Consider the following 24,302-nt stretch of genomic DNA (forward strand, 5'->3'; position numbering starts at 1 on the left):
TTTTACTATATATTTTAACAGGACCACTGCCAAAAACATTGGGACCCCCATATGGTATAAAGCTGGGTCTCTACCCCCCATAACATCTTGAAACTAGAGGGTAATATTGACCATTGCCAATTAACCAAGGACAATACCTGGTACCAAGGAGTGGACATACCATATGTGCAACCTGTGCAGCTAAGGGGCCCACTTCTTAGAAGAAGAAAAATTGATTGCTTCCTACTGTCTATTAGCAGATTGGCACAGCATTGAGGAACTTTATAGAGAGTCATGACTTAAGGCCCTTTTACGCTGGCAGATTATCGGGCAGACAAGCGTTCATAGAACTCTCATTGCCCATAATTACCCTGTGTAAATAGGGCAGAGATCAGCAGATGAACGAGCAAACACTGGATCATCTAGTGATCGTATCGTTTTAAAAAAGTAAGATATTATTGTTGTCGGAAGCGTGTCTCCCTGTGTAAACAAGGAGACGCTCTGCCAAGATGATAATAATGTACGGGGACGAGCGATCGGAGTAACGACCCGCTCTTCTTCATCCATAGCTTTGTGTGACATAAGCAAACGAGCGCCGATCAACGATGACTCGTTGATCGGCGCTCACTGCACCAGCCGAATATCGGCCAGTGTAAAAGGGCCTTAAGGTCGTTTTTGCTAGAGCCCCACAGATGGAAACAAGGGGCCCATATACTGTTCTTGTAAAGTTTTTGGTGATCATTACTACCCTGTCAAATGTACTTTACTATAACGTGTCAGGCTATGGAAGTCCATGTATACACCTAACACTATGTGGCCAAAAAGCTCTAGGAAAACAATATCCTGCACTTGTCCCAACCACGTTGTCCACTTGCCCATAGTACATGTGATCTGTGGGACAAATTATGTTGAATTAATAAATGAATAGTTGAATGGGTCATGATCAGCAACCGTATCTCTGCCTAGTAAGAAACTACCCGGTAAAAGAGATGTCTGACCGGAGCTTCTAAATGGACTCTAGCATATTGGGTGATACATTTTTACCTATATACACTATTGTAAACAAAGTGGGGGGGGTTTTATATTCTATACGTGCTCTACTATACATACTACGTCTGCTAGAGACAGTAAAAGCGTCTCTTTAAGCACGTTACACCCATATGCTTGTTTAAATAAGGTCTATATACTATTTTCCCGCAAAATCAGCAACACAATGTACCCTCTGGCAATTGTCCCAGTTATTATATCCCCAGTTTTCAATGGAAGTATAATTTTTGATACTCTCAAGTCTGACAAAGTTGCATCCTAATGCAGCCCTCTATTGCATCTTCCTCACCTTCCAGCTTCCTGTAGCTCTCCGTGTCTTGCCGGCTTCTTTCATCTTAACACAGTATTAATAGACGGTATGGAGGGAGAGGAGGGGGATACAGCTGCAGTGATTGTGTCTCAGCCTGTGTGAGAGACAGTGAGAAGAGAAGGGGATTAGCATGGGGTAGATATCTGTTCAGAACCCACAGTACCATTCTCAAGCTCCACACCAGGAAAGGCATGTCCGCTTATCACAGTTATGGAGAGAAAAATTCACATTTACAAAAATAATGGAGAAGGAAGAAATGACCCAAAATATGCATTTATGGCTGCACTAAAAGTCCACCTTGGATTAGCAGTAACTATAGTCAGCAAAATCTGCTAACCAGGCTGTGTGAATATTTAATTGTTAGGGTAGGAACACATATGGCGTGTTCTGGGCGGATATGCAGCGTATCCGCCCTGAACACCACAAGGAATGCCATCCGAAAAATCGCACCACATTTTGGAGCATTTTCCCGGCGGAATTTCCACTGCCTAACGCAGCTCTGGAATAATCCAAAAAACCTTCATACTTACCACATCCCTCTTCTCTGCGTGCAGTCCGGCCTCCTGGGAAGACGTAGCAGGCCATGTGACCGCTGCAGCCTGTGATTGGCTGCAGGGGTCACATGGGATGAAACGTCATCCCAGGAGGCCGGACTGGAGAAGAAGCAGGGAACTCTAGGTAAGCATAACTTTTTTTTTTTTCTTACTTTGTTGCGGTTTTAAGCACCTCCTCGAATTCAATGGGGAAAAGCCGCAACAGAAGAGCAGAAACCTCACCTACACTGCTGCTACTGTAATACGCTGCAGATTTTCCGTAATTAATCCGTTGCGGAGAATCCGCAGTGTTTACGCTGTGTGTGTTTGTACCCTTAAAGGGTTTTTTCCTCTCTAACCTTTTTTTAGAATGAAGCTGACCCGGGTCCGACTTGTAGGGAAAATGTGGTAATACATGGATGGGCCAGGTTAATCAGAGCGAGATCCCCTATTTGTATCCACCCCGGCTCATAGAGGGCATTCCTGAGCAGAGGACCCCACTCTAGACTGCCCATTGTCCTAGCAGGGCATATGGAAAGGGGTTAGCCTTTAATGAGCAATAAAAATACTGAATACAAACACATAATAAGAAAAGTAGAATACTTCAGCAGCAGCTAGCCTGCTTGTTGATGGTTTCCAAGTAGCATTACAAACTGCATAAAGAAAAAAATAATAATTCAAAAATAGTTAAAAACAGCAAAAATGTTGATGACAATATGTTATGTGGTTAAAGGAAAAAGGAAGGTCTCTCGTATTAGTCATCCATAGAGTGTTGTTTGGGTTTGACATCTTTTCTTGGCTCCTTCTGCCCTATCTTCTACACGTCTTTATTTTCTCACTCTGTGCCAGGGTTCAACTGCCATGAAATGCCCTTATTCATTTAAAATAAAATGGGATTTTATTTCCGTTCCCGATGACTTGCTTAGGAGATTATTTGCCGTTTGCACTTGGTTAAACAAGTTAAATTACACAGTATATCCCCTGTCTATAATCCGCTCCTGCAGAATCTCAGAGTTTACCGCCACAAAATAACGGAAAAACTCTGTTAGTGGAAAAACGCAGAGCAACCTAGTTTCAGCAATTACAAAAATATAGATTTTTTTCTTATATATGTGATAAATTCAATGGCTGCTATTCATACAGTAGGTGACAGTCTGTTTCTTAGTGAATCTGAAGCTCCTGGGCCCATACTGTATATCACACCTCTGTATTGCCCATTGATACCACTGCGAGGGCATAAGAGGGGCCTTTAAACCTGTGAGGTACCAGGGTACAAGTGTAACTTTAAACTCTAATTTATAAACTTTTGTTATGCCAGTTTTTAGGCGCAGAAAAGTCAAAAACAACTCCAAAGTCGCAATTTGTGTGAAAAAGTTTTGGGCCGTTTATACCGCTCTCAACACTTTTCTAAAAATTAGGCGCAGCTTAATAAAAAAAAGTGGACGTGGTCACCAACCCTCCGACAAATGTATTGTAATTTACAACAGAAACTGGCGTCAATCTAGGAGCTGGCGTAGATGTCACTCTGTGGTCAGAGGTGTAACAGGGTACAGGCAGGCCCGTGCCAGGCCACCCCATGATCGCATATTAAAATAAAATAAGGGTATATAAATGGGGGGAAAAATTACTCACCCAATCGCTCAGCTTCCCTTTCCCCCCGGATCTTCTCAGGATTTTCTCAGGCTGTCACCTCAGTCCGCGGCGCAAGCTCATATATAACGCAGCACATAACATCCATATAATGTCCTGACACTGCCTCTTAATAAATCGGATGCATCTCATTGCAGCTGAGCAGAAAACTAAGACTGGCTTATGCAGCGTGAACATGACTCAAGTCTATGGGGATCCGCGAAAACGGGACCTGCACAGGGGCAACTCGGACGTGAAAAACTGCCTTTTGTCACGTCCAAGTTTCCCGACGTTCGTCTGAATTCGGCCTAATAGATAGTAAGAAGCAGCTTTTATGATGGCAGTGGGCCCCTTACCCACTGAGCCAATGTGACATGCAGCACAGCTGGCACATATAAAATGTCCATCCCTGTATGGTGATGGAAGTCCAGTTCAGTAGAATCCTGGGTAATCCATTATTGAAAGAGGTGGGGCTTATAAGAAAAAAAAAAAGTTGGGTTAGCTTGACGGGCCTCCATTGTGGTAGGGAGAAGGCTTCTACTTTCCATAACCTACAAAGAGGGTTATACAACATAGCAAAAAAAAAGCATCCATATGTTACAAAATTTGCAGGGATCAAAAATACAAAAAAAAAATAAAATCTATAACATCCCCCATTACACAAAATAACCCAAAAACACCTAAAATATGTAGCCTTTATTTCATACACAAAAAAGCTGCAAAAAATGTTTCAAAAAAACACCTACCCATATAATTAATATAGAGCAGTCTATATATCTGCCAGTACATAAGAAAGCCGTATGGAACACATTAAAGTTATTTTTCATGGCATAACAAATAAAAAAGTATGCAATAAATGTTATACATCACTACCCCAATTGCATAAACCATATAATATTAAAGATACAATGGTCTCAAGAAATACTGACCTCCTCATGATATAGAAGAAACGTGGATAGGAACACACTGCCCCTACAACCCAGACGCGTGTTCAGCACATCATCATTTGTGCAGCTTTTTTTGTATATGATAATAAGAATTTACATATTTTTGGTACTTTTTGATTTATTTTGTTTAATTTTGGGTTATTTAAGAATGTCTTATGTTTTATACATTTAATTTCAAATTGTTTCCAAGGACACATTTCTAACGTATATATAAACTTTTTCTAAAAAAAATAAATAAAATAAACAAATTAAGATCTAATTGTTGCCTAAAAATGGAAAAAAACTAGATAGAAAAGGCAAATTTTAGAAAAAACATCATATTTTCATGATGTAATTCTACTAGACTTAACAGAGGAGGGGGAATTGTTTCTACATATTCTAGAATTCCAAATAGAACAATCCCTATACAAACAAGTAAAATAGGTTACTCTATAAAAACAGCATACAGTAAAATATCTAGACATATTGTAATAAAAAAGTTACATTTTTATACAAGATTCTAGTGACTTTCAGAGCTGTCACCCATGGGCTCAGCTAGAATACTGTAAATCATGTGCATATATCGAGGTTTGGATAAGTAAAAGGTAAAACACAGCCGGGCTCAGCTTAGAAGACCACCCAGCCATACACAGATTTCTCCTGGAGGGACTTCGGTCGTGCACCTAATTAGGCAGTACGTAAGGGTAAAAGTTACATTCTTTATGACTCATTGACTTGGTTGAATGACTGAAAATTTCCACCGGGTAAAGTTCAATTTACTTCTGTGCCCCAATTAACAATGCTAATTGGGGCACAAAATTTGTGTGATAGAAATTGCATTTTTTTTTTTAGACATAGCTGAAGAAATGGCACTGAGCCAATGCAGCACTCAGGAAAATCACATTGACCCTCCCGCTATCCATCCACAGCTTACACAGCTGATAAATATGACAGTGTGACTTTGAAACACAAACTAAAGTTTTATTGAATTTAAATTAAATATTTGTTTTGGTAATTTATGTGAAAGACGCAAGGAATTATCTTATTTATAGTGAAATAATTATTCTATGTTAAAAAATATATTAATTTTATCATTTATTTTTAATAACAGTGCTTTGCAAAAGAAATAAACCCCCTACCTAAAAAATCAACAGATTAATCTGGATTACAGATGACACTTAGGGCTCACGCACATGGATGTATTTTGGCTCTGAATAACCTTCGGGTGGACTTGAACAGTAAGGCTGGGTTCACACGTGGCGGAATTTCACTTAAATTCCGCTGCGGACACTCCGCAGCGTTAATCCGCAGCGGAGCCGTTTGTCCATTGACTTACACTTTAATTTAGCAGTGTTCGTTTAGACGAGGCGTACAATTCCGCTGCGGAGCATAGGCTGCGGAGCGGAATTTGGTGTCCGCAGCATGCTCTGTCTGTTGCGGAGCAGTGGCGGACTCATGGCGGAATTTCTCCATTGACTTCAATGGAGATTCTAAGTTCCGCAATGAAGTCCGCAGCTGTCATGCACATGTTATGTGTGCTGCGGATCCGTCTTGCTTTTTTAACTTGACATTTCTTCATTCTGGCTGGACCTATGTATTTCTAGGTCTACAGCCAGACTGAGGAAGTCAATGGGGCTCCCGTAATGACGGGAGCGTTGCTAGGAGACGTCAGTAAATAGTCACTGTCCAGGGTGCTGAAAGAGTTAAGCGATCGGCAGTAACTGTTTCTGCACCCGGGACAGTGACTACCGATCCCAATATACATCTATCTGTAAAAAAAAATGAAGTTCATACTTACCGAGAACTCCCTGCTTCTGTCTCCAGTCCGGCCTCCCAGGATGACGTTTCAGTCTAAGTGACGGCTGCAGCCAATCACAGGCTAATAACAGGCTGCAGCGGTCACATGGACTGCCGCGTCATCCAGGGAGATCGAGCTGGATGCCGAAGGAGGGACGCGTCACCAAGACAACGGGCGGTAAGTATGAATTTCTTTGACTTTCACAAGGGAAAGTGCTGTCCCTTCTCTCTATCCTGCACTGATAGGGAGAAGGGAAGTTCTTTTCCCGCAGTCCGCAGCAGCTAGTCCGCATCAATTTACTGCACATTTTGTGCAGATCCGCAGCAGAATCTGCAACGCAGATTCTGTGCGGCATTGATGCGGACAGTTGCGGAGGAAATCCGCCACGTGTGGTCATGCCCTAATACGGCACTTATAGACTTCTTTGTTGGCCCATATGTACATCTGATTGCCTCCAGCTCATTTATTTTTATAATCTTCCTAGATTGTTTTTGAATCAGAGTGCCTTGCAAAAGTATTGAACCCCCCCATTGATTGGTCTGGATTACAAATGACACTTGAGGCTTCTTGTACAGAGACCTGTAATGCGGCACCCATTCTATGGGCCCTACTGTACCTCCGTATTCCTCCGATTTAGTGGCATGTTCTGCTATGAGCATGAGGCCTAACACAGATTGTTCCAGCCTGTACTTTTTATTGCACACCTGTAATTCAATAATTGTCTGCAGATAATAAAAAAAAGTATTAAACCCTTTCAGAATTGTATTTCATGCCATCCATTCTTAATTTTACCCAGATGCCCAGTCCCTATTGAGGTAAATCATCATGATGCTGCCATCCCCATACTTCCTTATTGACATGGTGTTTGCTGACAAATGGGCAATGTTAGCATACCTCCCAACTTTCAAGCATCGCAAAGAGACAACCCATAGAAGCGCCACACAGTATAATGCCACTATAGCTTCCCCCCACACAGTATAATGCCAAATAGCTGCCCCCTCACAGTATAATGCCCCATACAATATAAAGCCAACACATATGCCCCCATACAGTATAATACCCCATAGCTATCCCCATACAGCATAATGCCTCCATAGCTGCTGCATACATTATAATGCCCCCAAAGCTGCCTCCATACAGTATAAAGCCCACACAGATGCCCCCATACAATATAATGCCCCATAAGGCCACAATACCCCTAGAGGTTGTGCCACAGTGCACAATGTAGATAGTGCCCACATAGATGGTGCCAGTGCCCATACCACCACAGTGCCCACATATAAAGTGCCAGTGCCCACATAGTGCCACAGTGCCCATGTAGATAGTGCCCATTCAGTGTCACAGTGCCCATGTAGATAGTGCCACAGTGCCCACATATAAAGTACCAGGGCCCACAAATAAAGTGCCAGTGCCCACAGTGCCTATGTATATGGTGCCCATATATTGCCACAGTGCCCACATAGTGCCACAGTGCTCACATACAAAGTGCCAGTGTCTACATATATAATGTCAGTGCGCACAGTGCCCATGTAGATGGTGCCGATATAGCACCACAGGGCCCATGTAGATAGTGCCACACCTGCTTGAACATAGTGCCACCCTGCCTATAGATAGAGATAACCCCCATCCCTGTAGATAGCTCAATTCGGGCTCCCTCTAAGAGTGGAATCCCCAGACAGAGCACTGTCTACTCTGTGGCCGGAGATTCCGCTGAAGTAGGAGCCTCTGACGTCACTGTCCATATATGGATAGTGACGCCAGGGGCTTCCCCAGAAGGGGGCTCCCCAGCCAGAGTGTCAGCAACGCTCTGGCCGGGGATTCCGCTTCAGGAAGAGCCCCTGACGTTACTGTCCATATATGAACAGTGATGTTAGGGACTTTAAGATGTCAGAATCCCCAGCCTGAGCATAGGCAACGCTCTGGCCGGGGATTTCTATCCAGGAGGTGCCCCTGACGTCACTGCCCATATATGGACAGTGACGTTAGGGGCTTTAAGATGTCACAATCCCCAGCCGGAGTGTGGGCAACGCTCCGGCCGAGGGATTCCGCTCCTGGGGAGCCACTGACGTCACTGTCCATATATAAATAGTGACGTCAAGGGCTTTCCCCATACAGTTGTCACTGTCCAGAGAGCTTGCGCTGCTCTTGCCCTGGACTCCATAGTTGAATGCTGGAGCAGGGAGCTGACGGTTCCCTGCTACAGCATTGGATTCAACTGTATCTGCATCCTCAGGATGCGGGATACCGCCCGGAATCCGGTACTGCAGGACACCGCCTGGAATCCAGGACTATCCCACTGAATCCGGGACGGTTGGGAGGTATGGTGTTAGGTTTGTGTCATGTGCAGTGTTTTGAATTTTGAACAAAATTCTATAATTGTATAATATTTAAAAGGTTTATGCAGTCGCTAAAAATGAATGGCCTAAACTCAGGATAGGCCTTCAATAGCTGATGGGTCGGAGTCCGACTCCCAGGACCCCCACCGAATCAGCTGTTTTGAAGGGGATGCAGTGCTCGTATGAGGTACACCACCAATCAAACGTTTATTGATTGGTGGTGAACACCTTGTGTGGTTTTCTGCATAATTAGTGTTTAAAATTTGGAGGGCAATTGCCAACTCTCCCTATAAGAGCGCCCATATGAGTGCTGCTTCCCCTTCATTTCTTCTTGCTCACTGTAAATCGTCGATACGGATGATGTAGCGGCGATTCACAGGTATTGCAGCCTGTTCTTCCATTGAAGTGAATGCGAAAAGAAGGCTGCAGTAGAATAAATTGTCTGGCAAAATCTATATTTTATAGGGTCAATTTGTGATATTAATTATTCATGATTATTGCATGTATATGTGTTTTTAGCACCATATGTTTTTATTTTCCATTACCACCCGCTATATCATGCTCATATATCAATAAGCGATCCTACTTTGTGATATCATCTTATATACAACAGTCTATGAGATGATTTAACGCGATATTGCATGTTAAGAATCAAAAACAGCGCCATTCTTGTCCCTGGGCTGTGTCTTGTATTATAGATCAGTCCTATTCACTTGAATAGGGCTGAACTGCAATACCAAACACAGCCCCTGAACAAGTGTGGTGCTCCTTCTGGAAGAAAGCCGCCATGTTTTTCTAATTTTCTACAAACCCTTTAACAGCAACTATCTACTATACAATTATTGAATCAAATGTTAGAATCTTATGCAATATAACAACATGTATGGCCTGTATATGTCTATTATGGTAATTTATGTATTATTTATGTATTTTATGCAGTTTATGTATTAGTATTATTTATTATTTATTTATTAGTATTATCTATGTGAGAACATTTGCATTGTTTGGCGGTCTATTATTTTATGTTATATTATCTTGTATAATTTAACAGGCTTAACCAGCTGAGAATAATGTGCAGGTAAAATCCTAAACCAATATACACTACCGTTCAAAAGTTTGGGGTCACCCAGACAATTTTGTGTTTTCCATGAAAACTCACACTAATATTTATCAAATGAGTTGCAAAATGACTAGAAAATATACTCAAGACATTGACAAGGTTAGAAATAATGATTTTTATTTCAAATAATAATTTTCTCCTTCAGACTATGCTTTGGTCTTGGAATGCTCCATTTGCAGCAATTCCAACATTGCAGACCTTTGGCATTCTAGCTGTTAATTTGCTGAGATAATCGGGAGAAATTTCACCCCATGCTTCCAGAAGCCCCTCCCACAAGTTGGATTGGCTTGATGGGCACTTCTTGCGTACCATACGGTCAAGCTGCTCCCACAACAGCTCTATGGGGTTGAGATCTGGTGACTGCGCTGGCCACTCCATTACAGATAGAATACCGGCTGCCGGCTTCTTCCCTAAATAGTTCTTGCATAATTTGGAGGTGTGCTTTGAGTCATTGTCCTGTTGTAGGATGAAATTGGCTCCAATCAAGCGCTGTCCACAGGGTATGGCATGGCGTTGCAAAATGGAGTGATAGCCTTCCTTATTCAAAATCCCTTTTACCTTGTACAAATCTCCCATTTTACCAGCACCAAAGCAACCCCAGACCATCACATTACCTCCACCATGCTTGACAGATGGCGCCAGGCACTCTTCCAGCATCTTTTCAGTTGTTCTGCGTCTCACAAATTTTCTTCTGTGTGATCCAAACACCTCAAACTTCGATTCGTCTGTCCATAACACTTTTTTCCAATCTTCCTCTGTCCAATGTCTGAGCTTTTGCCCATATTAATCTTTTCCTTTTATTAGCCAGTCTCAGATATGGCTTTTTCTTTGCCACTCTGCCCTGAAAGCCAGCATCCCGGAGTCACCTCTTCACTGTAGACGTTGACACTGGCGTTTTGCGGGTACTATTTAACCCCTTCACGACCAGCCCACGTAGATTAACGGGCTGCCGTGCTGGGCTTTTCTCCTGCAGCCCGTTAATTCACGTGGTGCCAGAACAGAGTGCACAGCGCTCTCCCTTTGCTCTGAATCTCTCAGCACACGCTGCTACTAGCAGCCTAAGTGCTGAGAGAAGACATCAGGACCGGATTGGTGTCGGTCCTGATGACGTGATCACCATGATAAAGCTATCATGGTGTTCACAGCAAAGTTTGTTGCAGCAGCAAAGTTTGTTGCAGCAACAAACTTTCGTGCTGTTTGTTACACTGTTTCTCCTCCCTCCCTGTCAGATCGTTCTGAGACAGTGGGGGAGAAGAAGCTGTGCCGAGCAGCTGCTGTGTGTCTCATATAAAGACACACCGACTGTGAAAAACACACACAAATAACACCTCCACATAGTTTAGTGTAGGCAGCTAACTATAGTTTAGGTAGATAGTACTCAGACTAGGACAATTAATTAGTTAATTAATAATCAATTAGGGCTTATAATGTGTGTGTGTGTGTGTGTGTGTGTGTGTGTGTGTGTGTGTGTGTGTGTGTGTGTGTGTGTGTGTATACATGGCCGGCCTTAGCTATGTGCGACACGTGCGGTCGCACAGGGCGCCGGCCGCCATGCTGTAAGGGGGGCGCCAGTGGATACGAGCAGAAGAGAGGAGAAATGTTCCTCCCTCTGCACTGCTGCGTGAAGTGAGCGCTGATTGGAGGAGCAGCAGGTGCTTCTGTCTGCTCCACCAATCGGCACAGCCTGTACTGCAGTGTCACACACACTCAGCACCTCAGGCAGCTCCTTCCTGCTGTGCTGCTGCCCCAGTGAAGACTCCTCCACGGAGCTCCAGAGTCAGGTAAGAAGAGCAGCAGCTTTAGCTTTATCTATGTTTATTTATGTGCTGTGTGAGGGAGGGGGAAAGAGGGGGCTTTATGTGCTGTGTGAGGGAGGGGGAGAGAGGGGGCTTTATGTGCTGTGTGAGGGAGGGGGAGAGAGGGGGCTTTATGTGATGTGTAACAGGATGTTTTTTTTTGGTTTTTTTTAAAAGATCGATTTTGTGGGGGAGGGGAGACTAGGTTAGAGGTACTTTGAGTGTATTTTTTACAGATCGATTTTGTGGGGGAGGGGACATTGCCGTAAATGCTATAGGAGTGGGGGGATTCTTTATACATGTATTTTGTGAGGAGGGGGACTTCTGTATAGTTTATTTTGTGGTGTAGGAGCTTATTATGAATCATGGGGAGGGGAACTTAGCGTTATGTATGGGGAGAAAGGATTCTTTAGGGTACGGCCACACGGAGGGGCCCACACACTGTCGCAACGCGGCCAACAACCGCGCTGGCACTATGTAGGAGCGGCTGTCAAATACCTCGTTAAGGGGTATTCCGGTTACACTCACCTCCGCACTGCCGCTCCATTCATTCTCTATGGGAGCGCCGGAGATAGCCGAGTGCAGTGTTCTGCTTTTTCCGGCGCTCCCATAGAGAATGAATAGGAGGTAAGTTGTTGTAATTTGCAAAATCGTGCGTCCATAAAGGGTGTATTAATTCATGACCGCACGTTAACGCTGGTAAACCGTCCCTTTATCTGCAAAATCGTGCGGCCATGAATTAATACACCCTTTATGGCCGCACGATTTTGCAAATTACAACAACTTACCTCCTATTCATTCTCTATGGGAGCGCCGGAAAAAGCCGAACACTGCACTCGGCTATCTCCGGCGCTCCCATAGAGAATGAATGGAGCGGCAGTGCGCGTGCGAATGTAACCGGAATACGTGCGGCCACTAACAGGCTGTGTGACAGCCGCACTGATGATGGTGCCGGCGTGGTTGTTAGCTGCATTGCAACCGTGTCAGGGCCGCTCTGTGTGGCCTTACAGTTAGGCTGGATTCACACGAGCGTGTGCCTTTTGCGCACGCAAAAAACACGGCGTTTTGCCTGCGCAAAATGCATTTGACAGCTCCGTGCGGCAGCAGCATATGATGCGCGGCTGTGTGCTTTTCGCGCAGCCGCCATCATTATGACACTCCATTTGGATGTTTGTAAACAAAAAAGCACGTGGTGCTTTTCTGTTTTCATTCATCCTTTTCACAGCTGTTGCGCGAATCACGCTGTTCGCATGGAAGTGCTTCCGTGTGGCATGCATGGTTTTCACGCACCCATTGACTTCAATGGGTGCGTGATGCGCAAAAAACGCTCAAAGAACGGACATGTCGTGACTTTTACGCAGCGGACTCACGCAGCATAAAAATCACACACGTCTGCACGGCCCCATAGACTAATATAGGTCCGTGCAACGCGCATGAAAATCACGCGCGTTGCACGGACATATATCCCATCCGTCTGAATAAGCCATTATAGATAATATTTGTGGGGAGAGCAACTTGATTATAAGGGTAGGAACACACAGGCCGGATACGTAAAACTACACAGTGTATACGTCCTGAGAACCGCAGGGAATTTCACCTGAAAAACAGCACCAAATTTTGGTGCCGTTTTTTGGGCGGAAAGACTGCAGAAATAAATTGTAAAAAAAGCTAATACTCCCGGCCGTACTCCCTCTCCCTCTCTGAGCGTAGCCTGGCCTCCTGCGATGACGCTGTAGTCCATGTGACCGCTACAGCCTTTGATTGGCTGCAGCTGTCACATGGAATGAATCGTCATCCCTGGAGGCCAGGCTACGCTCAGAACAGAATACGCATCGCTATGACTACGGCCGGGAGTATTACCTTTTTTTTTTCTCAGAGATTAACGATAAGCAAAGTTTTTATCATTGATCTTCTCCTTTGTTAACACTGACCAAATATCATTATAATTAGTCAGAAACTGGCGAATCATGATGATAATTGGCTAAACTAAATAGGCCTTTAATGGGGGTATAGTCAGGCTTAGTGCCTAGGGCAGCGTGAGTTGTAAATACGGCCCTGCTAAAGACGCAGATACTATTGAACACTATAATACATAGGTCCAGCCAGAATGAAGAAATGTCATGTTCGTAAATCAAATCCGCTACGCAACACACATAACATCTGCGGACTTCATTGCAGAATTTTGACTCTACATTGAAGTTAATGGAGAAATTCCGCAATGAGTCCGCAACAAGTCCGCTACACGTCCGCAACAACCATTGTATGCTGCGGACACCAAATTCTGCACCGCAGCCTATGCTCCGCAGCGGAGTTTTCCGCAACGTGTAAACGAACCTCACTAAAAAGTTGTGGAAAGCAATGGAGAAATGTGTACGCTGCGGATTTCCGCAGAGGACTGTCCGCAGCGGAATTCCAGAGCAATTCCGCCACGTCTGATCATGCCCTTAGGCGTTTTCTGGATGGAAAACTATTTCAATCTTGCACACTAATATTCAGCCTTTATAATACAAATCACGGGTGGACACTGAGGATAGAGAGCACCACAGTAAGATCAGAGCCAGACCCTCAATTGCCTACTTGAATACCCATTCCCCATTAACCCCTTCTGGACCGGCCTCCTGACCTCCTACACATCCGGCAACTTCCTGTTCTAGAAACCAACAGGTCTGAATGGATCTCAGATCTTGATCGAGAGCCAAGAGTTGGGGAAATCAGGAATTGGATCTTGGAAGAGGTACAGTACTACCCTGGGCCTATTCACTATCTGTGGTCCATAGGAGTGCCGAGAATAATAAATAGTATTATTACTACTATTATTATCATCTTTATTATTATCATTGGTCCTTACAGAATTAACCTACAATGCTTTTATTTAGAAATAGCGCCACCTTTGTCAATAGCCTATGTCTGGTATTGCAGCTCAGCCCTATTGACTCGAAGGAAATTGAACTGCAATACCAGACACCACCCATAGACAAGATTGGCGCTGTTTCTCCCCCAAAAAATACTCATACAAACACATTAAAAGTTTACAACCCTTTAACTTCAGTCACAATGAACCCCAGTAATCCGCATCACATGCAGAGCATATGCATCTGGCAATAGACCGTGACTCAAACACAATAGTAACTCGATCTGATATTTCAAGCTTGCAAACTTTGAGAAAAGATTGTCATGTTTCATTCACTTGGACGAAAAAAATACTGAAAGACTTAATGAGCAGTTTTGCAGCAATCAGACAATGCACTCCACAGCCCCATATTCTCATCTGCGAAAATGAAATAATACACTTGGCCAAATGACAGTGATGAAATGTTGATAATCTGTTTCAGCAAATGACATTAAGAAAACACTAATACTGACCCGGAGCGTCAGACTTGGCCGCCATTAACCAAAGTACGTCGTATTTCAATTCATTAGAACCTCATCTGGAAGTAAAATTAATACCGGACTCAGTATACTGGTACATAAGATATAATCAATGTAACGGCAGGAGACCCCATAATCTCTCCCCTCTATGCCAGCCCATTAATCAAGCCCTTTCCAGTGCGGTTTAGATGTCAGCAGCTTAATAGTGATAATCTGCACCTACCTACATCCCTTCAACAATAGCGTAGAAAATAATTTTACCAGCTCAATCAGATCTGCTCGAGTCCTGTAGGTTTTGCTACTTGTAACTCCCCTTGAAGAAAATCTAACTCTAGTAATCTTCATATTAATGAGAGAATTCACGCAGTTTCGCCTCTCAGGAGAATTTTCCAATGCAGAAGTATTTATGTATGTCACTCCGACAACAATGTATTGAAAGTGTTGGCGCTAATCAATGTCAATATGTTATATTCAATGGCCTTCAAAATGATTAAAGGTTTAACAAACTGCCAGCTTCGGAGACAAAAAAAACTAATATCATGATATTATGTCTCAAAACACTTCAGTCATTTAAACCATTGCCATGCTGCATAATTCAAGTGGATTAATGCAGTTCTCATAAAATAGACACTTGCCACAAGCAAGCTGTAATTAAAAAGAAAAAAAGGCATAGGCAGTGCAGGCTTGTGTTGTGGAAAGGGGCTGAAATAAAAATTATATTGTGTTTTTTTTGTGTTTTTTGGCTACTGTTTTTGAATGTTTTTGGGACATAAGTTTGGATGTTGCTGGAGAAAAAGAAATATTTTAGACACACAAAAAATATAACTAGCAATATGATGGATGATGATGTTGCTTGCAGAAATTTACCTCTGTATTAGGGAAGCACGGATTAGGCACACAGATTTGTTTTATTAAAATGTATTGTTTTTTTCTTTACTTTTAATTGTTATATTTTTATTATATTGCGTTAAATTACCTATGTATTCCAATGCATTATTGTCTGTGCATGTAAAATTGATTGTTTCAGGAAAGGTCTGGGGGGTTTTGTTAGGCCCACAGATGTCCCTTAAAACCCTCAGCCCTTGCAATAACTTTCTACGATCCCAGCCACATGGTGGCGGCAGTGAATCACAAGCTACCCTCCACTCGCCGCCACCAGCCCCGTAGATAAACCGATGTGCCCATGTAATCACAGCGCCGTAAATGTACTAGGCAGGAAGTGAAGTACCAGCTTCCAGTGCTATTCGTTTGCAAGCATATACATCAATTGCCTAACTTAACACATCTGATAATTCAGCATCCTCGGGACTGTCGAAGAGGTTTTAAAACTAGAACAACTGAATACATACATCATATGTACAATCCCCGGCCAGATCATCGGCAACAGGGGTTCTGCTCAAGGAATAGCCACTGACGTCACTGTACATATAAGGACAGTAACGTCAAGGGCTTCCCCGAGCACAGCGCTTAAAGTAGCGCTGTGCCCAGGGAGTCCTCGGCGAGCGGAGGAGCTCCCTCTGCTCCTCCGCTTTAAACTAATTCTGAAGCAGGGAGCTGATGGTTCCCTGCTTCAGAATTGGGTTCAACTGTATCTGCGTCCTGAGGATACAGTTGAATCCGGGACAGTCCAGTTGAATCCTGGACGGTTGAGAGGTCTGACATACATACTTATATATATATATATATATATATATATATATATATATATATATATAGGGTTGCCACTAGGCCGATATTTGCACTGGTAGGCCAGTGCTGGTAAAAAATAGCAGTATCGGTATTCTTGCATAATAAGAAGTAAATGCATGTGCATTCAGATTACTTCCTATTTGGATTGGATACTTCTCCTTTGCCAGAACGGCTAGCCCTAGGAATGTCAGCAGGATCAGGACTAGTGTCAAGTGTGAGATTGGCGTCGGCGGGGGATTCCAGTGGGCAAGGCAGCAAAGAACCAGATACTCTTAAATTCAGCAACAGGGGGGGGCGGAGCTAGCGGCGGACCTGAATGGACGTGTGCTGCTGAGCTCCGTAACTACCGACAGCTCATTTACCGCATAAGTCAGCGTGTTACAGCCAGCCATGGTCAAGATCGGCGGCAGTAAGTCCAGAGACGACCAGGATCCCCCCAGAACACTCGGGGCTCAAGGAAACATGGAGAAGTTTGTGAAAAGGGGGCCGGTGGGTGCAGGTGGACATGCGGCCAAGATGGCGCCGTCCTCATCTCGCTCCCGGGAAGAAGACGTTGCAGGAGCAGCAGATGATAGCAGCGATGCAGGCAGCACTTCGACAGACTTGCCACTCACTAGAGACTTCTTCACAAAGGTACTTAATAAGGCTTTGGAGCCTTTGGTTAGAGATTTGGCAGACATTAAACAAGATATGAGGCAAGTGGGGCAAAGGGTAGAGAAGTTGGAAGCTACTCAGGCGGCAATGCTGGATTTTAACACGGCAGTCACACAATGCTTCTCCTCGTGTCAAAAGCACTTTAATTCAGTATTCCGGGCCCTAGAAGACCAGGAGAATAGGAACCGCAGGAACAATCTGCGTTTTAGAGGGGTGCCGGAATCCATCACTGTGGATGCCCTTATGGAAACTATAAAGGGACTTTGCCGCTCGCTGATTGGCCCTAATACACATGCGGACATTGTTTTGGAGAGGGCCCACAGAGCTTTGCGCCCTAAACCAACTGCCTCAGACCCCCCGAGGGACGTAATATGCAGATTTTTGAATTACACGGATAAGGACGCTGTGCTGACTAAAGCAAGAAACACAGATGCCCTTACTTTACAAGGTTCTGTTATCTCTATATACCAAGATCTGGCATCTAGTACCCTGCAGAAACGTCGTCATCTGAAGCCGCTTACTGATCATTTAAGGAATAAGAATGTCATGTATCGCTGGACATTCCCGTTTGGATTATCATTCTACTATGAAGGTCGTCGTATGTTGGTCTCATCCGTGACAGATCTGGAGTCCGTATATGCGCACTTGGATATAGAACCACTGGATATAGAAGACTGGGATCCGGTCTTGGATTTGACGTCTCTCCCTGCTACAGCCCACTTGACACCATGGGAAGATGTTCCAGCTCCTAAACGTCAACGTAGCAAGAAGAAATCGGGACGTTTGGGCTCGCGTAGACTAGCAGGAGAAAGAGAGGAGCTGCCTTAAATAACGGCGGGATGAAATGCTTTATCCCAATTTGTTCTTTATTTTGACCATGGCGTGGACTGCTATGGCTAGATGAGCTGATTGTGACGACATATGGTTAACTTACCAGATTCCCCCCGGTGGAAGGTTCTGTGTGAACCGTTATTGTTCTTGTTCTCAGTTGTGGGGTACTGTCCCCCGTCTTTGTTATTTTTGTTATCTATGTTATTTATGTTTGCTCTCCACCTCCCTGTCCGGTCGTTGGTACTTTTCGTCCCACATGTGTGCCTTATCTATGGCCTCGTGGTACTATGGAGAATGTGGGCTGTATCTCTTGGCTCGCCGTCATACGGTAGCAGAAAGTTTATATGCTGGGTACTTGCCTGTCTGATTCGGGGATGTGATAATGTAACATACCTCTGTAATGTAATATGGCTGCTCTGAAAATAGTATCTTATAATGTGAAGGGCTGCAACTCTCCCTCAAAGCGTTGCCAAATTTTCTCTTTTATGAAGAAAGCAAAATGTGATGTCCTTATGTTGCAAGAAACACATTTTAAGAAGGATCATTATCCAAATCTTTCCTTTTCTCACTTTCCAGTATGGTTTCATTGTGGTAGCAATAGTGGGGCCTCCAGAGGGGTGAGTGTGGGTTTTGGAAAAAATGTACCATTTGTCTGTGTATCTACCACTCTGGATCCAGAGGGCAGATTTATTATATTGAAAGGGAAGATAGGCACACAATTTGTCACGTTTGTAAATCTATACGCTCCTAATGTTGGACAGGTATTGTGGTTGAGTAAGGTATTACTGGTAGTAGATTCCGTGGCAGAGGGTATAACTATTATAGGAGGGGACATCAACCTGGTTATGGATCCTTTAATGGATTCATCCGTTAAAAAATCGGCTTTATCATACAGAGCTCTGAGGAGAGTAAAAACTTATTTGGAGGACCGTGGCCTGGTTGATGTATGGCGATGTTTTCATCCCACGGAGGTGGACTACTCCTTCTATTCTCATGTGCATAATTCCTATCAAAGATTAGACCACTTTTTTCTGCACAAAACTTACCTTCAACATTGTAGTAATACAAGTATAGGCTCCAGAGTGCATTCAGATCACGCACCGGTTTTTCTGTCTTTACAGATAGATAACACACAAAGCAGATCGCCACGGTGGAGGATTAATGACTCGGTACTAGGGCGAGGTGATGTAAAGGAGAATGTCAAACAAAAGTTGGAAGAGTATTTTAGACTAAATGCTTTACCAGACTCTTCCCCCCAGGTGGTTTGGGACGCTCACAAAGCTGTTGTTAGAGGGCACCTGATTAGCATATGTTCTCATATAAAAAAGGAAAGAGATAGAGAGGTTGAGGGACTTATGTCCCAGATCCAGAAATTGGAAAAAATCCATAAGCAGTCCCTGGCTAGCCAACATTTGACTGAACTAAACGACCTTAGATCCCGGCTTAAAAACTTACTTAACGCTTCGTCGGCTAAATATTTTGAGAAGTCCCGACAAAATTTTTACGCTCATGGTAACAAAGCCTCTAAATTCATATCTAAAAGGGTCAAACAGCGGCAGGTTAACAACCATGTCCATATGTTAAAATCACCTGATGGCAGTTTGACTTACTCAGCTCCTAAAATAGCTTCTTTGTTCAGAGACTTTTATCATAATCTTTATAATTTGGAGGAATCACTGCCCTCGGAGTGTCTGGCAGAGAGACCTGGGCTCATATCCTCTTTTTTAGACTCTCTCTCTCTTCCGGTCATCTCCGAGACGCAGGGGGAAGTGTTAGCAGAACCATTTACTTTGGCTGAACTGGAGACAGCAGTAAAGCAGTCCCCAGCGGGAAAGTGCCCGGGGCCAGATGGTTTATCTATAGAATATTATAGATCCTTCGGAGAGATTCTCCTCCCTCGCTTACTATGCATTGCAAATCTTACCACCGAAGGAGTACCTCTATCTGTAGATATGTCAAGGGCATATATCTCCCTCATACCCAAAGAGGGGAAGGACCATACGATCTGTGCTAACTTCAGACCTATCTCACTTTTGAATACAGATCTGAAGCTGATAGCAAAGATGCTGGCATGTCGTTTAAAACTGATCCTCCCAGACATTATTTCACCAGATCAGGTTGGATTTGTAATGCAAAGAGAGGGAAAGGACAACTCCACGAGAGTACTACACTTATTACATCACGCACAAAAAAACAGGGTTCCCACAGTCCTTCTCAGCACGGATGCGGAGAAGGCCTTTGATAGGGTTAGTTGGAATTTTATGAGACAGACTATGAGGGCATTCCACCTCCCTACACCATTCATTAATGCGTTTTTTTCAATGTATGCATCCCCCTCGGCAGTTATTACTGTGAACGGGGCCTTGTCCTCCCCTTTTGGAATTAGCAATGGCACCCGGCAGGGGTGTCCTCTTTCCCCCCTGCTGTTTGTCATGGTGATGGAGACTTTGATGCAGTCTATACGGTTAAAGTCAGATATAGCGGGCATGTGGGTAGGGGGGGTGGAACATAAAGTAGCAGCTTACGCAGACGACTTGCTACTGATTGTCACGAACCCTATTATTGCACTCCCAAAAGTTAAAGAAGTATTGGACTCCTTTGGGTACATTTCCAATTTCTTGATTAACGCAAGTAAATCAAAAGCGATGGGGATTGCGGTATCGCCAGAGTGTAGAGAAAAACTGAAGGCTAATTCGGACTTTGACTGGTCGTCACCCCATATAACTTATCTAGGGATAAAGATATGCGCAAACTGTGACGAATTGTTCTCCTTGAACTTTTTACCACTCCTGTCCTCTTTACCAGACATGTTTCAACGATTAGACTTGCCTTATCTATCTTGGTTTGGTAGAAAGAATATTGTTATGTCCTATGTCCTGCCTAAGCTTACTTATCTGATGCAAACATTGCCAGTAGCTATTCCTCGGCTATATTTCTCTCGTATTAGCAGACTGTTTGCTAAGTTTATCTGGAAGGGGAAAAGGGCACGTATCGCGAGAGTCATTCTGACTCGCCAAAAAAGAAAAGGGGGTATTGGTTTCCCAGACCCAGAACAATATTATAGAGCAATTCATTTAGCTAGGGTGCTTGATTGGGTGCGTGCACCTAGACATAAATTGTGGGTGCCGTTGGAAAACGCACTCTCCTCGTCACCGCTCAGGACTCTAGTATTTATAGACCCATCTATGCTTTCGGCTTGCGGGCCCTCGAATCCCTTTACACGGGCAACACTTTCAGTCTGGAAAGGGTTTGTAGCTAGCTCAGGGGGAATACAGCTACCATCTCCTCTGATAGAGGTAAGAGATATTATAGGGGCAGCCACAAAAGCAGTAAGGGATAGTGCTCCGTTACATGTTAGCAGCTCTCAGATGCCGCTGGCTCAGCTATTAGATGATGAGGGATGTCTAATTTCCCATTCGGCTCTGCTGTCTAAATTATCGATTAACGAGGGGAAATTTTTACTTCTTGCATATATAAAGTCTGTTACTCTTACATGTTGTAGGTCCACCTCGTTTCACAGAGAAGTTAACTGGTTTGAAACATTATGTTCCCAGAAACGCACGCCGGTGAAGAGTATTTCTCAGATTTATAGGAGGATTTCTGTCCCTCTTGCAACTAGACCTCCATACTATATAGGATTGTGGGAAAGAGATCTGGGAAGGAAATTTTCTGAGGCCGAAATATCCCGAATATTGATAGCCCCACACAAAGCATCCAGATGCATTAAGATTCAGGAGAACAGTTATAAAATACTATCCCGTTGGTACAGGACTCCAGATAAGACCTGCATGTATAGTTCCACGCATCCAGATACGTGCTGGCGTTGCAAGAGGGACAGAGGCACTTTTTATCATGTGTGGTGGGAATGTGCCCCGCTGAAAGAATGGTGGGGGAAAATTTTCTCAATATGTAACTCAGTGTGTAAGGGAACAATCCCGGTATCACCGGAAATTGCATTACTCTCTGGGGCAGATCCCACAGTCCCGGTAGTCCCATCTGCTCTATTCAAATTACTGATAGTGGCGGCTAGGCTCTTAATACCCCTACACTGGCTAACAGATACAGTTCCATCCTTAGATCATTGGATTGCGAGGGTAGATCAGATCTATAGGTTTGAGGAGTTGACTCATTGGAACTCACATTCGAGAGATAAATTTCTCAAGATATGGCAACCATGGAAAAAGTTCCGTAATTTTGTGTGACAGGATTTAGTGTGAAGTAAGGGGTTAAAGTTATACTTTTGTAAGTGAAATGTAATGCTGGTCACTGATGTACCAATGACTTCCCTTCTTTCCCCCCCCCCCCCCTTTGGGTTACTACCCGGTTCAATTTCCTCTTTCATGTTCCCCCTCCCCTTTTATGGTCTGTAAAGTACTTAAAATATGGCATGTAATGTATTGCTTATTTGTGCAGATGTATATCCTCTGTATTGTTGAAAAATTTAATAAAAAATTTAAATATAAAAAAAAAAAAAATTCAGCAACAGGACACGTGCACACCGCCAGCCTGAAAGTCAAGAAGGGAGGAGTTGGAGACGGACTGTGTTACAGGGAGTCATTGTGGTTCTAAAGGCTAAAGAGCAAATAACACTCAGTATGAAGTCACATCCCCACACTAATTTTCTTAACGTGTTAGGGTCAGTTCACACGTAGTGTAAATACTGCGGATTTTCTGCAACGTATTTTGTTGCGGAAAATCTGCAGCATAATACAGTAGAAGGAAAGTGGAAGAGATTGGAACAAATCTCTTCCACACGCTGCATAAATGATGAGCGAATAAAACTCAGAAATTGACCTGCGGTGCGTTTTTTTAATTCGCAGCATGTCAATTGTATTTGAGTAATCGCTGCTTTTTTGTTGTGGGATTTCCTCATTCAATGGGAGGTAAAACCCACATCAAATAGTACATGTTGGGACTTTTGCATCGGAAATGCCTTGATTTCGCTGCAAAAATCGCAACTCAGAAAAAAAAATCTCATACTTACCCAGAATTCTGTGTTTCTTTGTCCAAGCCGGCCTTCTGGGATGATGTTTCATCCCATGTGACCACTGCAGCCAATCACAGTGTCACGAAGGGTACGTGGACCCACTGGGCCATACCGCCTTGATGGTATGGCAGCTGGCCAACAGGACACAGGTCACAGTCTATAGTTCATATAGTGTACCTGTGGTAAATCAGACAGTAGCAAGACAGGCTCGGCTGGGACTAGGCAGCAGGCAGGTGCCAGGGGTGGTGTAGCAGGACAGGCGTGGAACACAGCACAGCTCAACTTCAGCTCAACACTGTACTTGACCAGGATAGCACGGGATACAGGTTACAAGTAGCAGGAACGGGGAACACTGGGAACTGGAAAACACTAGGAGACCATTTGCATTGACAGACTAGGATAACGACAACAAGGCTCAGGCAAAATAGGAATGGGCAGAGCCCTTCTTATAGTTCAGGGTGCTCTGGAAGCAATCAGCTCAATCTCACACCAGTGTGCGCTCCAAGGCTGACTGAGCTCGCGAGCGCACCCTGGTGGTCACTGTGGAACAGGACGGCTGCATGTGCAGACATCTCTGGAGAGAAGGGCGTCAACCGGATGGAAGGAGTTCGTGGTCAGCGACCACAGACGTTACACACAGGAGGCCACCCTGCAGGACGGGAAGAGGGACGCGTCGCCATGGCTATGTAAGTTTGACATTTATTTTTTGCGTGCAGTTTTCCGCCTTGGACATTCCGAACGAAAAACTGCACCACAATTTGGTACAGGTTTTCGGACGGAATTCCCTGTGGTGGCCAGGGCGGATACACTGTGTACCTTTACGCAGTGTATCTGCTCTGTGTGAACGTAGCTTTAGGGTGTTTTCATACTGATATGTCAGAAGTTTGGATTAGTGGGGGTCCGAGCACTGAGATCCCCACCAATCGCTAGAACGAAGCAGCTGAAGCGCTCGAGTGAGCACTCAGCCGATTCGTGTCTGTTCGGCTTTTTCCGGAAATAAATGTATAGTGTACGTACTCAATAGAAAGTCTATGAGCCTGTACTCCGATACATTGGCTGTCACTATGACATGTCAGAAGTTTGTCAAACGTTTAGCTACACTTTAAGGGCATGACCAGACGTGGCGGAATTGCTCTGGAATTCACGTTTCTCCATTGCTTTCCACATCTTTTTAGTTAGGTTCGTTTACACGTTGCGGAAAACTCCGCTGCGGACCATAGGCTGCGGTGCAGAATTTGGTGTCCGCAGCATACAATGGTTGTTGCGGACGTGTCACGGACTTGTTGCGGACTCATTGC

This window comes from Rhinoderma darwinii, chromosome 6, assembly GCF_050947455.1.
Source record: "Rhinoderma darwinii isolate aRhiDar2 chromosome 6, aRhiDar2.hap1, whole genome shotgun sequence".
Taxonomy (NCBI): Eukaryota; Metazoa; Chordata; class Amphibia; order Anura; family Rhinodermatidae; genus Rhinoderma; species Rhinoderma darwinii.